Here is a 17,724-nt window from a genome sequence, read left to right on the forward strand (position 1 = left end):
CTCCGCCTCCCGGGTTCAAGCAATTCTCCTGCCTCAGCCTCCCGAGTAGCTGGGATTACAGGCACCCATCATCATGCCCAGTTAACTTTTTGTATTTCTAGTAGAGACAGGGTTTCATCATTTTGACTAGGCTGGTCTTGAATTCCTGACCTTAGGTGATCTGCCTGTCTCGGCCTTCCAAAGGGCTGGGATTACAGGTGTGAGCCACCGTGCCTGGCCTAATCTTTGTATTATTAGTAGAGATGGGTTTTACCATGTTGGTCAGGCTGGTCTTGAACTCCTGACCTCGTGATCTGCCCATCTTGGCCTCCCAAACTGCTGGGATTTCAGGTGTGAGCCACCACACCCAGCTCAAAATTCTGTCTTTTTACTGGAAGGGAATGATCCCTCCCTTACCCACATCCTTACTTTGTATCCTGGCTTATAACAGGCCATCAATTTTTTTTTTTTTTTTTTTTTTTTTTTGAGATGGGGTCTCGCTCTGTCTTCCAGGCTAGAGTGCAGTGGCATGATCTTGACTCACTGCAACCTTCATTTCCAGGGTTCAAGCGACTCTCCTGCCTCAGCCTCCCAAGTAACTGGGATTACAGGCACCTGCTCCCACCACACCAGGTTAATTTTTGTAATTTTAGTAGAGGCAGCATTTCACCATATTGGCCAGGCTGGTCTCAAACTCCTGACTTCAAGTGATCTGCCCGCCTCAGCCTCCCAAAGTGCTGGGATTACAGGCATGAGGCACTGCGCCCAGCCTGAGCCACCATGCCTGGCCAGGCCATCCATTTTTGTAGCGCTTTTTTTTTTTTTTTTTTTTTTTTTTTTTTTTTTTTTGAGATGGAGTCTCACTCAGTTTCCCAGGCTAGAGTGCAGTGGCACAACCTCAGCTCACTGCAACCTCTGCCTCCCGTGTTCAAGCAATCCTCCTGCCTCATACAGGCGCGAGCCATAACACCTGGCTAATTTTTGTATTTTTAGTAGTGATGGGGTTTCGCCATGTTGGCCAGGCTGATCTTGAACTCCTGACCTCATGATCCACCCGCCTCAGCCTCCCAAAGTGCTGGGATTACAGGTGTGAGCCACCATGCCACTCCACACCCAGCCTTGTAGCACACTTTAAAACAATTATATGGGCGTGGTGGTGCGTGCCTGTTGCCGGGGGTGGGGTGGGGCTGAGGCAGGAAAATCGCTGAACCCAAGTGGCAGAGGTTGCAGTAAGCCCGGATCGTGCCATTGCACTCTAGCCTGGGCAACAAGAATGAAACTCCATCTCAAAAACAAAAAAACAAATACACAATCATATAATCTGGTCCCATCTTTCTAGGGTCACCTGGATCTGCCTACAGAGGAGGAAAAATAAAGCCACCAACTTTTACATAGCCCTGCTAATCATGGAAGTGTGTCCAGGCTTCAAATAACTTGAGTTTTAATTTCTTAAATTAAAATTGGGAAAGATATTTAATATTTAATACTAAGCTTTAAAACAAAACCTGCTAGCATTGTGATGTATCCTGATGCAAAGACTATGATGTTAATAAAAGAGAGTATAGAAGACAAAAAATAAAACAGAATAAAAATAAAGGCTTTCTCTTCCAGAGTATATAATGAAATGTTTACAGATATCATTATATCGTAGCTGGGGTTTGCTTCATAACAATCTGGAGTTGAGGACAGTGGGTAGAGGCTAACTGGACCAAGACTGACCATGAGTTGACAGTTGTTGATGCTGGCAGATAGGAAATGAACATTCACTATTCTGTTCTGTATGCTTTTTTGTATGTTTAAAGTTTTTCACAGAGTATGAATGAACTATATACAACAGGGAATGAATCTCACAAATACTAAGCCGAACAATATTTGAAGCTGGACCAAAAAGCAAGGATACATTATGATTCCATTTATATAAAGTTTAAAACAGGCACAACGAATTCATGATGTTAGAAATCAGAATAATGGTGGCTGGGCATAGTGGCTCACGCTTGTAATCCCAGCACTTTGGGAGGCCGAGGTGGGTGGATCACCTGAAGTCAGCAGTTCGAGACCAGCCTGGCCAACATGGTGAAACTCTGTCATGACTAAAAATAAAAAAAAATAGCTGCGCGTGGTGGTGGGCGCCTGTAATCCCAGCTTCTTGGGAGGCTGAGGCAGGAGGATCGCTTGAACCCAGGAGGTAGAGGTTGCAGTGAGCCAAGATTGTGCCATTGCACTCCAGCCTGGGCAACAAGGGCAAAACTCCTCCTCAAAAAAAAAAAAAAAAAAAAGAAAAGAAAAGAAAAGAAAAGAAAAAAGAAAGAGAAAAAGAAATCAGAATAATAGTTACCCTTGGGAAATAGCAACTGAGAGGAGTCGAGGGGTTTCTGCTGTGTGGGAAATACTACTCTTTACGGTCTAGGTATAGGTTACATAGGTATCTTTACTTTGTAAAAATCCATCAAACTGTACACTTATGATTTAAGTCCTTTTTTATATAAAATCTATACTTTAAAAGATGTTTTGATTTGCAAAATAAAAAGTGAAAGTAAATAAACAGTAAAAATGGTTGCATATCCTATGACAGCTATTCCTACACCCCAATGTAAGTAGATATTTTAGGAAGACAGCTCTAGTAATAATAATATGCTTAACTCTGTTAATAGAAACAAGGAAACAAATAGCTGAAACCCAGAAAGCAAAGTCAGTCAGTACCTAACTCTCTCTCTTTTTTTTTTTTTTTGAGACAGGGTCTCACTGTGTCACCCAGGCTGGAGTGCAGCAGCATGATCTCGGCTCACTGCAACCTCCATCCACCTCCTGGGTTCTAACAATCCTCCTGCCTCAGTCTCCCTAGTAGCTAGAACTACAGGCATGTGCCACCAAACCTGGCTAATACTTGTGTATTTTGTGGAGATGAAGTCTCACTTTGTTGCCGAGGCTGGTCTCAAACTCCTGGGCTCCAGCAATCCACCCGCCTCAGCCTCCTAAAGTGCTAGGATTATAGGCATAAGCCACTGCGCCTGGTCTACCTCAGTCTTTTGAATGGATCAATATTTCACCAAAGTATCTGAGAGGTAGTAAAACGGATTGATATATACACAGAGATGCTAATACACATTGAAATGCCCCAAGCAATACTAACTCCACAAGGCCTACTCTTGCATGTAAGTAACAATATGGCAGTTTGACTTACTATATTTGACTAAATTCCTAGTTAGACTAAGTAATACATACATACACATACCATAAAACATGTGTAATCTTGTTCTTCAAGGCATCAAGGAGCAATCTCAGCTTCAAATCTCTGATTTGAAATCACTTCAAATCTCTGATAAACATTCTGCTTTGCCCTGTTATAAAAGAAACTATAAACCAAAAAGAAAACCCTAACCTTCCCAAACCTACTGAATGGAGCTTCTATGGGCCAATGGGACCCCAGAGAAACCTAAAAAACTGAATTTCGGGCCATGACAGGAAGGGGGGTCCAAAACACCTCGTTATCCACTCTCCCTTTTGGAGGTGAGGTACAACTGACCAGCATTAACATTGAAACAGAGATCAGCGGCCGGGCGCGGTGGTTCATGTCTGTAATCCCAGCACTTTGGGAGGCCGAGACGGGCGGATCACGAGGTCAGGAGATCGAGACCATCCTGGCTAACACGGTGAAACCCCGTCTCTACTAAAAAATACAAAAAAAAAAAAAAAAAAAAGAAACAGAGATCATAAGACTGACAGAGCAGACTCTTTGTGGCAATAAGATACCAAATTTCAACCTGATTCTGGTATAGCATCATAAGACAGATAGCAGATCCTGAAGAAAATCAAAATATTTTACCCCAAAATAGATTTATTTGACATATTTTGAAATGGCCCTGCAAAGCCATCATCTTTCATGGGGGAAATTTGTATCTGTAGAGAATCTCCAGGAATGCAGCCAGGCCTTTCCCAGATCTAGGAGAGATTAGAGTCTGACACCTTTTAAGGTGTGAAAAGAAACATTTACCATTTATTCTCTCTGAAGGAAGAGCCTGGAGCCTTCATCTAAATAAAAGCATTAGCTTCCACAAGCCACCTTATCTTAACTCAAGCATTTCTTTCTACTGACTTCAAGCCTTTAGACAAAGCTTAATTATTTATACCAAGTGCCAGTTAGATAATCTTTGAATCCACCTAAGACTTCTAAGGCCCCCTGAACCATTTCTCCCAACCCCCATCATCCCCAATCCCCCACTTTGAGAGGTCCTGTCATTCTGGGCCACATGAATGTATACCCTTACATGTATTGATTTATGTCTTTGCCTGTAACTTCCTTCTCCCTAAAATGTATAACTCTAAATTGTAACCCAACCACTTTGGGTGCACTTTCTCAGTGATGTAGAATTTTTTGCTCCTTAGCTCAGCTAATCCAGGTTCTTGTCTTATGACCAGGGAGAATTAGGTACACAGACACATGGAAGGGTGAGGAGGGTGGAATTTATTAAGTGAAAGGAAAACTCTCAGCAAAGAGAGCGGGTCCTGCAACCAGGTTTCCACCTCACAAATTGAATACCATGACCACCACAGGGGAGCTGAAGAGGCCAGGCTCCTCCCATGCATAAGGTGTGAATTCCTGGTGGCTTCACCCCATTCCCCCAGTGCATGTGGACCTCCAGTAGGCTGCAGGCATGCCCAAACAAGCGCCCTATGCAGGTTCCCTTATTTGCACGAAACATATGATGTAAACACTTGCAGGGGGGCTGGGCACAGTGGCTCATGCCTATAATCCCAGCATTTTGGGAGGCTGAGGTAGGCGGATCACTTGAGTCCAGGAGTTTGAGACCACCCTGGGCAACATGGCGAAAACCCATCTCTATCAAAAAATACAAAAAGTAGCCGGTTGTGGTGCATGCACCTGTTGTCCCAGCTACTGGGGAGGCTGAGGGAGGAGGATCGCTTGAACCTGGGAGGTGGAGGTTGCAGCTGACATCACGCCACTGCACTCCAGCCTGGGTGACAGAGCGAGACCCTGTCTCAAAAAAACAATGCAAAACAAAACAAAACAAACAAAAAAACACTTGTGGGGCATGTCAGAGATTCTCCGGGTCCCTTCCCTATCTGCCTAGGCCTTTGGCTGCCTCCTGCCTCTATCAACAGCCATGGTCATTTGTATTGGCTCAGAATAAACCTCTTTGAATATTTTACAGAGTTCGTTTTTTTTTTTTTTTTATTCACAACATACACACTCTCTCATCAATACAATATAAAAGCTGGATAAGACACACCAATCTGAACCACTTTCTAATGGGATGCAGTCCTTTATTTAATATAAAAACAAAATCTATTGTGTGACCTTCTTTGACTCTACTTCAAATTCATTACCTTGTCCACATCACACATCCAGTAAAGAGTGGAATTATAACTTTTTTTTTTTTTTTTTGAGATGGGAGTTTTACTGTTCTTGCCCAGGCTGGAGTGCAGTGGTGCAATCCCAGCTCACTGTAACCTCCACTTCCCGGGTTCAAGTGAATCTCCTGCCTCAGCCTCCCAAGTAGCTGGGATTAGAGGCACATGTCACCGTGCCCAGTTATTTTTGTATTTTTAGTAGAGATGGGGTTTCTCCACGTTGGCCAGGCTGGTCTCGAATTCCTGACCTCAGGTGATCTGCTCACCTCGGCCTCCCAAAGTGCTGGGATTACAGGCATGAGCCACCATGCCCAGTCAAAATTAGAACTATTAACCATTATAATTACAGGTCTCAGTGATAAAGCTTTAGAAAGGCAGTGATGTTAAGACACTTTCCACTCATCCCTCAGGCCCACACTTTACTCTTCTAATATTTCCACTGGTGTTCCCCTTAGAATAAGCAAATAAATAGATATTTTCCCTTATAACTCAGGTTCCCTTAAGAGATTAAAGGAAGTTTATTATCGACGATAATTTTAGATATTATAAGAGTTCAGGGTCAAAGGAAATATTATATCTCCCTCAACTGCTTATTAATACCTGTGACATACTGAAATAATTTGGATATTCATCCCCACATGAATCTCATGTTGAACTGTAATCCCCAGTGCTGGAGGTGGGGCCTGGTGGGAGGTATTTGGATCATGGGAGAAGATTCCTCGTGACTTGGTGCTGTCTTTGTGATAGTGAGTGAGTTATTGCAAGATCTGGTCATTTAAAAGTGTGTGGCACCTCCCTGCCTCCCCTTGCTCCTGCTCTGGTCATGTGACATGTCTGCTCCCACTTCACCTTCCTCCATGAGTAAAAGTTTCCTGAGACCTCCCCAGAAGCCAAGCAAAGGCCAGCACCATGCTTCCTGTAGAGCCTGCAGACTGTGAGCCAGTTAAACCCCTTTTCTTTATAAATTGTCCAGTCCCAGGTATTTCTTCATAGCAATGCAAGAATGACTTAACACAAGTTATCTTTCATTCTACTATTAGAAATAAAGGGAAATGGGGATCTTCTGTTTCTGACCATGATCAAACAGCTTGGACTGGACTAACCTCCCACAGAACAATTGTAAAGACTACCCAACAGGCCGGGCGCAGTGGCTCATGCTTGTAATCCCAGCACCTTGGGAGGCCGAGGTGGGCAGATCAACTGTGGTCAGGAGTTCAAGACCAGCCTGGTCAACATGGCGAAAACCCGCCTCTACTAAAACAATACAAAAATTAGCCAGGCATGGTGGTGTGTGCCTATAATCCCAGCTACTCAGGAGGCTGAGGCAGGAGAACTGCTATAACCCAGGAGGTAGAGGTTACAGTGAGCCGAGATTGTGCCACTGCACTCCAGCCTGGGCAACAGAGTGAGACTCTATCTCAAAAAAAAAAAAAAAAAAAAAAGAACTGCACAACATACTTAAATTGATTGTGTGGCCAAGCTGTTGGTGCCCCACTTAGATCTCCTTGGGTCTCTTTTCCCAGTCCCATATACTCACCTGTCAGCAACTATAGCAAATACTTTGTTGCTAATAATTTACACTTGCAATCTTTAGAGGATGCATTCTCAACAGGGGCAATAATTGATTCTTGGGGAGCAAAAAGTGTATGAAGTTTTTTTTTTTTTGAAACTGAGTTTTGCTTTGTTGCCCAGACAGGAATGCAGTGGCTCAATCTTGGTTCGCTGCAACCTCTGCTTCCCGGGTTCAAGCAAGTCTCCTGCCTCAGCCTCTGGAGTAGCTGGAATTACAGGTGTGCACCACTAGGCCCATTTAATTTTTTGTATTTTTAGTAGAGTCGGGGTTTCACCATGTTGGCTAGGCTGGTCTCAAACTCCTGACCTCAGATGATCCACCTGCCTCAGCCTCCCAAAGTGCTGGGATTACAGGCATGAGCCACTGTGCCTGGCCTAAAGTTTTTTATGTATAAAAAGCTTTTATTCTTTTTATGTATAAACCACAAATAAAAATATAATACATAAACAGATAGTAGGCCAGGAGTAAACCCAGGAGGCGGAGGTTGCAGTGAGCCAAGATCGCACCATTGCACTCCAGCCTGGGCAACAAGAGCAAAACTCCATCTCAAAACAAAAAACAAAAACAAAAACAAAACAGATACACAGTATATTTGTGGTAATCAAATTATATGGTGAGTGTACAGAAAAAAAAAATGCCAGACTGCGCATGGTGGCTCATGTCTATAATCCCAGCATTTTGGGAGGCCAAGGTGGGAGGATTGCTTGAGAACAGGAGTTTGAGACCAGCCTTGGCAACACTGGCAAAACCCTGTCTCTACAAAAAAATACAAAAATTAGCTGAGCGCAGGGGGTCACACCTATAGTCCCAGCCACTCAGGAGACACATGAGAGGATCATTTGAGCCCAGGGGCAGAGGTTGCAGTGAGCCAAGATCAAGCCATTGCACTCCAGCCTAAGTGACAGAGCAAAACCCTATCTCAAAAAATAAAATAAAATAAAATAAGTTTTGGCAAGAATATGAAGAAATTGGAACCCTCATGTATTGTTGGTAGGAGTGTAAAATGGTGCAGCCACTGTAAGAAAGTAGCTTAGAAGTTCCTCAAAAAGGTGAATAGAATATAACTACCATATCATCCAGAAATTCCACATCTAGGATAAAATGGTAAATTTAATATTATTTATATTTTGCCACAATAAAAAAAAAAAGCAAAGTTTTTTCTTTTTTTCTGAGACAGAATATCACTCTGTCACCCAGACTGGAGTGCAGTGGGTATAATCTCGACTCACTGAGACCTCCATCTCCCAGGTTCAAGTGATTCTCCTGCCTCAGCCTCCCAAGTAGCTGGGATTACAGGCATGCACCACCATGCCTGGCTAATTTTTGTATTTTTCAGTAGAGACAGGGTTTCACCATGTTGGCCAGACTGGTCTCAAACTCCTCATCTCAGGTGATCCACCTACCTCCGCCTCCCAAAGTGCTGGGATTACATGTGTGAGCCACTGTACCCGGCCAAAAAAAAAAAAAAGCAAAGTTCTAAACAGTATTCTACCTCTTGAGTAAGAAACAGATACATAAGTAGGCCAGGCCTGGTGGCTCACGCCTGTAATCCCAGCACTTTGGGAGGCCAAGGCAGGTAGATCACCTGAGGTCAGGAGTGCAAGACCAGCCTGGCCAACACGGTGAAACCCCATCTCTACTAAAAATATACAAAATTAGACAGGCATGGTGGCACATGCCTGTAATTCCAGCTTCTTGTGAGGCTGAAGTAGGAGAATCGTTTGAACCCGGAAGGCAGAGGTGGCAGTAAGCCAAGATCACACCACTGCACTCCAGCCTGGGCAACAAGAGTGAAACTCTGTCTAAAAAACAAAAAACAAAAAACAAAAACCCTACATATTCATATTTCCTTATATTTGCCTAAGAAATATTAGAACAACAAACAATAAACATGTAAAGTTTACCTGTAAGAGGAGAAGTGCAATTGGGTGGATGGACACAGATGTGAGGAGATTTCTCATAATGCATACTTTTCATATCATTTTTATTTTGGGTCATGTAATGCACTATGAATAAATTTTTCAAACAAGTAAATAAATACAATTTATCCAGATATGCGTTTTTACTCTGCCCCTCAATGAATACTCAAGGAATGACATGACTTTTCAGATCATTCTTACTTAATTAAAAGTCTCATAGTTAGTTTGATTCACAAACATAGTCTCAATTTCATTTTAAATAAAAATGTTTGATCCCATAAAATAATGCACTGCAAAGTTAATTGAAAGCAGATCTTGTCCTCTCCCACGGATGGGGTCTGCAGTGGGGTAAGCCCATTAGCGCCAGAAGGGAACATGGTCCTTTCTCCCCTCAAGCTGCTACCCTGCCTCCTGTGAATTGACTAACCTCTCTTTCTGACTCGGCCCTCTCCACACAGAGGAGGACAGCAATGTTCTTGTTCTACCCATGAGGTCATGAGATGGTTTCATGCTTTCTGGGCTTGCAGAAATTGAAAGCTGACTCCTTCTCTTTTGGAGTCCTTTATAGCAGAGGTCCCCAACCCCCGGTGGCAGACTGGTCTCTGTCAGTGGCCTGTTAGGAACCAGGCCACACAGCAGGAGGTGAGCAGAAGGCAGGAGAGCATTACCTCCTGAGCTCTGCCTCCTGTCAGATGAGCAGGAGCATTAGATTCTCACAGGAGCACAAACCCTATTGTGACCTGCAAATATCAGTGATCTAGGTTGTGTGCTACTTATGACAATCTAATGCTTGGCAAACTGAGGTGGAACAATTTCATCCTGAAATCATCCCCTCACCCCTCACCCACCCCACCCATGGAAAAATCGTCTCCAAAAAGGTTGCAGACCACTGTTTAATAGGTTCTTAGGAAGTAAGTATCTCCCCCTACAAATCATTGTTGGACTCTCACCTTCTGTTCTCTTGACCAGAAAAAAATGCACTTTATTTCAAGGACCTTATTCATTCCTAACCACTAGGAATTCAGTGAGTTTCTGCCAGCTTCTCCCCTGCTAGGTCTCTTCACCCTTTCAGTGGCCTTTGAGTCAGATTATGAAATGGCCCCAAACAGGCTGTCTTTTCATGGGACAGATGTTGCACTCCAGCTTAGGTGACATTTTTATTTAAAATGAAATTGAGACTATGTTTGTGATTCAAACCAACTATAGGACTTTTAATTAAGTAAGAATTCCCATGACATCTGGTTCATGGGAAACACTTAAGCACTTGTTGCCTAACAAATTTTGGAATAACAGGCTAATTCCAATCTACTAGTAACTCTCCTTTGTTCCACCTCCAAGCTGCAAGGCAGCACTTCTTTTTTTGGGGGGGAGCAGAGTCTTGCTCTGTCGCCCAGGTTGGAGTGACCTCAGCTCACTGCAACCTCTGCCTCTCAGGTTCAAGTCATTATCCTGCCTCAGCCTCCTCAGTAGCTGGGATTACAGGCAGCCACTACCACACTTGGCTAACTTTTGTATTTTTAGCATAGAGATGAGGTTTCCCCATGTTGGCCAGGCTGGTCTCAAACTCCTGACCTCGTGATCCACCCACCTTGGCCTCCCAAAGTGCTGGGATTACAGCCCTTCTCCTAATGTCAAGATTTCCTGAAGAGGAATCAGACATCAGTGAACTCTGACTCACTGAAGCCTCTCTCTTTTAACTTCAGTTGAGTGGGAAATAAAGTGTCTACGTCTCTACATTAGAGGAGAGTAGGCTTTAAAGCCCATCAGCAACTCTTGCCAAAGAAACCCTTTTAAAAATTCCTCTCTCTTAGAGTGAAGAAATTGCATAACACCTTAGCCAGATTATCAAAATGAATATCAACGATGAGAAACAGAGATATTGGTGCACCTAAAAATGTGATACTCTACGAATATATCATTTATGTAGCATTTTAATTAAGAACATATAACCTGAATATTATCCTGAGAAAACATCAAACTAAAAGTGGGAATCATTCTTGTTAAAAAAGAATCAGATATCATTGTCATAAAAGACAAAGAAAAGCTCAGGAACTGTTCCAGACGAGAGACTAAAGAAACATAGCAACTAAATGTGATACGGATACTGCAACCTCTAGTGGAGGACAAAACAAATGCTATAAAGAACATTATTTGGGCAGTTGACAAATTGGAATGTGGATGGTAGATTATTTTACAAAGTATTGTTTCAATGGGAAATTTCCTGACATTGACAACTGTACTGTGACTTTCTAACGGAATGTCCTTTTTCTTAGGAAATATACAAGAAAGTATCTGGAGGCAAAAGGGCATGATGTATGCAGTTTATTCTTCAATAGTTTAGAAAAAATATGTATATGTTGAGAGAGAAAGAATAAATCCCTAACAATAAAGCAAATAAAATAAAATGTTAACAGGAAGTGAATCTGGATAAAAGGTAAATAGGTGTTTCTGATATCATTTTTATAACTTTTCTGTAAGTTTGAAATTACTTCCAAATAAAAAGGTTTTTATTAAAAAAAAAAAAGTCTACTCTCTCTCTCTTAAATCTTCAAGAACATGATTCATATGTATCCCTGATAAAGGTAAAGGGACCAACAGTCATATATCTGGCTTTTAATAATGTGTTCTATTTAACTATTTCAATGTGAAAACATTATACACAAATAAAAAAGTATATATTATGAACACATAGCTTAGAAAATAACATGAACACCTGTGTACCCAGGATGTAGCTTATAGAGAGAACATTATCAATACTTTGACACCCTTCCCCTACATCATGCTTTTTCCCAGTCACGCCCTCATCATACCACCCCAGGTAATTACTATCCTGAATTTTATAATAATTATTCAATCATTTTCTTCAGGGATTTATGACATATGTATGTTGAGCTTAACAATGTATAATTTAAATGTGCCTGTTTTACATTTAATACAAACGGAATATTATTTACTTTTCTGTGACTTACTTTTTTCACTCAATATTACATTTTTGAGATCATTCTTACTAATGAGGACAGCTAAGGCACATTTATTTTCATTCCTATAAAATAGAACAGTGTATGACTATACTGTAATTTATTTATCTAGCTTACTATTGATGAGCATTTGTGTTGCTTCTGTGTTTCTGTCCTGATTAAACAATCATAGTACTAACATTCTCACACTTGTCTCTTGAGGACCATGAGCTTTCTCTAGGTTATGGAAGTTTCTTCATATTCCTAGCTTATTTAAACTGGGCTCTTTTTTTTCTGTACTTATTAAGATGACCATATGGTTTTCAATCCTTTATCCCCTTAATCTAGTAAATGGCATATATTATTAATAATAATAGAATTGATCTTTGAACATTACACTTTACCTTACATTCGTGGGTTGAATCCAATTTGGTAATGATGTATTTATCATTCTTTTTAATCACTGGATTCGATTTGCTTAGATTTTACTTAGGATTTATGAGTGAGATGACCCTATACATTTCTTTTACTATCTTTGTTACCTTTTGGTGTTGCTCTAAATGAGTCTCTTTCATAAAGAATGAGAATTTCAAAGATAAAGAAAAGTTGCTGACAGTGACAATACAAAGGACCCTAGATATTAGAATAATTATTCTATCTTCTGATTCTCCTTTCCTTATTCTCTCATCCCATTTATAGAGAATAATAGTTTTAAATGATATATACTGTGCCACATCTTTTTTCAATTTTTTATATTTTATAGAAATTGAGCCAATACAGGAAATAATGTAAATGATGATCAACAGAATTCAATTATTGAGTTATAATTCTTTTTTTTTTTTTTTTTTTTTTTTTTTTTTTTTTTTTTTTTGAGGCGGAGTCTTGCTCTGTCTCCCAGGCTGGAGTGCAGTGGCCGGATCTCAGCTCACTGCAAGCTCCGCCTCCTGGGTTCCCGCCATTCTCCTGCCTCAGCCTCCCAAGTAGCTGGGACTACAGGCGCCCGCCACCTCGCCCGGCTAGATTTTTGTATTTTTAGTAGAGACGGGGTTTCACTGTGTTCGCCAGGATGGTCTCGATCTCCTGACCTTGTGATCCGCCCGTCTCGGCCTCCCAAAGTGCTGGGATTACAGGCTTGAGCCACCGCGCCCGGCCGAGTTATAATTCTTAAAATTATACTTTGGGCTGGGTGTAGTGGTGGGCGCCTGTAATCCCAGCTACTTGGAAGGCTCAGGCACAAGAATTGCTTGAACCCAGGAGGCGGAGGTTGCAGTGAGCTGAGATCGTGCCACTGCACTCCAGTCTGGGCAACAGAGTGAGACTCCATCCTTAAAAAAAAAAAAAAATTATACTTTGGAAATAAGTCATGTTCTATAATTTTCCACTGAATGGAATGGTCTCTTTATACCATGTCATGTCAACAGTTGTTGTTTCAAGTTAGAAAGATACGTTAGTGAAAAAGCATGAAAAATAATTCTTAACCTATTAGTAGAGAAAAATAAAAATTGAAATCACAGACCTGGGTATTTTGCTGCTTCCTCTAAAAATGAAACTGTAGTTGATGAATGCATTCATGTGCTAACTCCCTAATATACAGAGAAAATTAGACTTGAAGTGATTCCGTCTTTGTTAAATGCAAACAAAATTGTTGATTCAGCTCTCAACAGGAAAGGCAATGTCCTTGTCCTGGGAATTCAAAACATAAAAGGAGCAAATGCTGTACAAGCTATCTAGTGACAATTTGAATGAAAATAAAGTAATTAGGTTCTAATCTTCTAAGCATAGGCATTTAAACACAAAATAAATGTATAAAGTGTTACCTCTGACTATATTTTCTTGAAATTCTAGGACATTATTTTCTGAGATTGCTATTTTAAAAGTTATAAAAGCAATGCTAAGTCTCTTAAAGTTAAAAATATACAGTGTAGTTATTTAGGCATTGGTTCTCACACTCTCAGTCCTTCCACATGTCACATGGCTATATGATATTCCCAAGTCATGGGTTTTGCTGTTTGATCTCTGATTCAGCTTGAAGATATTTCAGGGCTCCAGAAGCTAGGCAGTTCTCTGAATACACTACGTATACATATGAAGCAGCTCAAATGTACAAGTGATTCCATCAACAATCATTTCAAAGGTCATTAATAACTTACAGGTGTGAGAGTAGAAATGCCCTCTGCACTCTCCTGCCCCTTCCTGAACTCTGGTCACTCTCTTTGGGCCATTTTTTAATGGTAAATTCTTTTTTTTTTTTTTTTTTGTTTTTGAGATGGAGTTTCACTCTTGTTGCCCAGGCTGGAGTGCAACGGCACAATCTTGGCTCACTGCAACCTCCGCCTTGCAGGTTCAAGCGATTCTCCTGCCTCAGCCTCCCAAGTAGTTGGGACTACAGGCGCCCGCCACACTTCCCGGCTGATTTTTTGTATTTTTAGTACAGACGGGGTTTCACCATGTTGGCCAGGCTGGTCTCGAACTCCTGACCTCAGGTGATCCACCCACCTCGGCCTCCCAAAGTGCTGGGATTACAGGCTTGAGCCACCATGCCCGGCAATAATGGTAAATTCTTAACTTGATATTTCTCTTTCCCCATTTTCTCTTCTCTGGCTCTGGGGCTATTAAGATGACATTCCAAAATCTTCTAGGAGACACAAAAGCAGACCAAAATGCTTAGATGTGTTAATTCTGTTCTTTAATCCTTTCGTGATGTATTTGTTTATTGAGAGTAGAGAAAAGCAAAAACAATTTAAATCCTTACATTGAGAGGACATCTATAAAGGAAATGGAAAGACAGAACAGGTGGGTAGTAAAAATCTGCCTGGTTTGAATCATGGGGAAATTTTGATGGACTCTAACATCTGCTTGGTTTCTACTTCTGAAGATAATCTCTAAAACTTTACTAGCATCTCCAAAAAGGCCAATGAACTGTGTGTGAGAAAGAAGCTTAATCCAATGTCTAGATTAAGGCTTCCCACCTAGTGGAACTACTGACATTCTGGGCAGGATAATTCTTTGCTGTGGGGATAATTCTTTGCCTTGTGTACTGTAGGATGTGTAGCAGCATCCCTGGTTCTACCCATTAGATGCCAGTAGCACACCTGCCTCCAAGTTGTGACAACCAAAAATATCTCCAGACATTGCCAAATGTTCACCGAGGGGCAAAACTGCCCCCAGTTGAGAAACACTATCACTGAGGGGCAAAATCTCCCCCAGTTGACAAGCACTAATCTAGATGGAGGTGTCTTCTGATTTTGAGCCTATGAATATGAATCAACTCCACACCAGGGCAAGCCAAATAAGACAGTTAAATGCATGTTTAGGAGCCAGGTGCAGCAGCATGCACCTCTAGTCCCAGCTACTTGGGAGGTCAAGGCAGGAGGACCACTTGAGCCCAGAGTTCAAGGCCAGCCTGGCAACATAGCAAGACCCCCTTCTCTATAAAAAAAATAAAATAAAATAAATAAATGCATGTTTAATCATTGGGTAAAGGAACATTTGTGCAATGCCAAAGTATCACTCCATAACTTACCTTTAGGTACAAAGGGAAAATGTACCTTTCTGATATAATTTACAATTACTACCTTACTGCAAGTGACCACTTAAGTGACCAAACATAGCATCACTAATAATGGGAAAAAATGACTTTATATATTTAACCTGTGTTTAATCAAGTCTCTAGACTCACACTGAATTTATAGACAACAAGGGATAAAGCAAGTTAAATAACATCACAATGAAACAGACAAACACAGAATGTAGGACATACTATAAGAAAAGCAGCCTAAACTCTTCAAAAAAGAGTTAACGTGGGGCCAGGCGCAGTGGCTCATGCCTGTAATCCCAGCACTTTGGGAATCCGAGGCGGGCAGATCACAAGGTCAAGAGTTCAAGACCAGCCTGGCCAACATGGTGAAACTCCGTCTCTACTAAAAATACAAAAATTAGCTTGGCACGGTGGCATGTGTCTGTAATCCCAGCTACTCGGGAGCCTGAGGCAGGAGAATCACTTGTACCCGGGAGGCAGGGGGTTGCGGTGAGCCAAGATTGCGCCACTGCACTCCAGCCTGGGCGACAGAGCAAGACTCCGTCAAAAAACAAACAAACAAACAAACAAAACCATTTAATGTAATAAAAAGAAAAGGTGAGAGACTATTCTAGATAAAAAATTATTAAAGAGATGGAACAATGTAGAAACTTTTAATATATCTTATTATTTATTTATTTATTTATTTTAAATTTTATTTTAGAGATGAGGTCTCACCATGTTGCCCAGACAGGACTTGAACTCCTGGGCTCAAGTCATCTTTCAATCTTTTCTTAAAAAGCTATAAAAAATACTTGTTGAAACAACTGGACCAGGCACGGTGGCTCACACCTGTCATCCCAGCACTTTGGGAGGCCCAGGCGGGCAGATCACTTGGGGTCAGGAGTTCGAGACCAGCCTGGCCAACATGGTGAAACCCTCTATCTACCAAAAATACAAAAATTAGCCAGGTTGTCGTGGCAGGTGCCTGTAATCCCAGCTACTTGGGAGGCTGAGGGGAGAACTGCTTGAACCTGGGAGGTGGAAGTTGCAGTGAGCCGAGATCGCACCACTGCACTCCATTCTGGGCGACAGAGACTTTATCTCTCTCTCTCTCTCTTTTTTTTTTTTTTTTTGAGACGGAGTCTTGCCCTGTCGCCCAGGCTGGAGTGCAACGGTGCGATCTCGGCTCTCTGCAACCTACGCCTCAGTCTCCCAAGTAGCTGGGATTACAGGTATGCACCACCACACCTGGCTAATTTTTTGTATCTTTAGTAGAGATAGGGGTTTCATCATGTTGTCCAGGCTGGTCTCGAACTCCTGACCTTGTGATCCGCCCACCTCGCCCTCCCAAAGTGCTGGGATTATAGGTCTGAGCCAACGTGCCCAGCCTCAAGACTCCATCTCAAAAAAAAGAAAAAAAAAGAAAGAAAGAAAGAAAGAAAAGAAACAACTGGAGAAATTTGAATATTAACTGTATTTTAGAAGTTGTGGGCTGGGTCTGGTGGCTCATGCCTCTAATCCCAGCACTTTGGGAGGCTGAGACGGGCGGATCACCTGAGGTCGGGAGTTCAAGACCAGCCTGACCAACATGGAGAAACCCCGTCTCTACTAAAAACACACACACAAAAATTAGCCAGGCATGGTGGCACATGCCTGTAACCCCAGCTACTCAGGAGTCTGAGGCAGGAGAATCACTTTAACCCAGGAGGTGGAGGTTGTGGTGAGCAGAGATTGCCATTGCACTCCAGCCAGATCAACAAGATTGAAACTCCATCTCAAAAAAAAAAAAAAAAAAAATTGTGATAATGGTGATATAGTTATACTGGAGAATGCATTTTCAGCAGGTACATGCTGAAACTTTAGGTGTTGTTATGGCATGAAAAAGCTTTTTTGGCTGGGTGCAGTGGCTCATACCTGTAATCCCAGCACTTTGGAAGGCCCAGGCCGGCAGATCACAAGGTCGCGAGTTCAAGAACAACAGCCTGGCCAACATGGTGAAACCCTATCTCTACTAAAAATACAAAAAATTAGCTAGGTGTGAGGCGCATGCCTGTAGTTTCAGCTACTCAGGAGGCTGAGGCAGGAGAATTGCTCGAACCTGGGAGACAGAGATTGCAGTGAGCTGAGAGCGTGGCACTAAACTCCAGCCTGGGCAACAGGGTCTCACCATGTTCCCCAGACTGGTCTCGAACTCCTGCGCTCAGGAGATCCACCTGCCTTGGCCTCCCAAAGTGCTAAAATTACAGGAATGAACCACCATGCCCAGCCCAAAAAAGCTTTTATATGTGCGTGCGTGCGCGCGCGCGCACACACACACACACATTAGGTTCACCTGCCTCAGCCTCCCAAAATGCTAAAATTACGGGAATGAGACATCATGCCCAGCCCAAAAACCTTTTTTTTTTT

The sequence above is a fragment of the Rhinopithecus roxellana genome, chromosome 18 (genome assembly GCF_007565055.1).
Source record: "Rhinopithecus roxellana isolate Shanxi Qingling chromosome 18, ASM756505v1, whole genome shotgun sequence".
NCBI lineage: Eukaryota > Metazoa > Chordata > Mammalia > Primates > Cercopithecidae > Rhinopithecus > Rhinopithecus roxellana.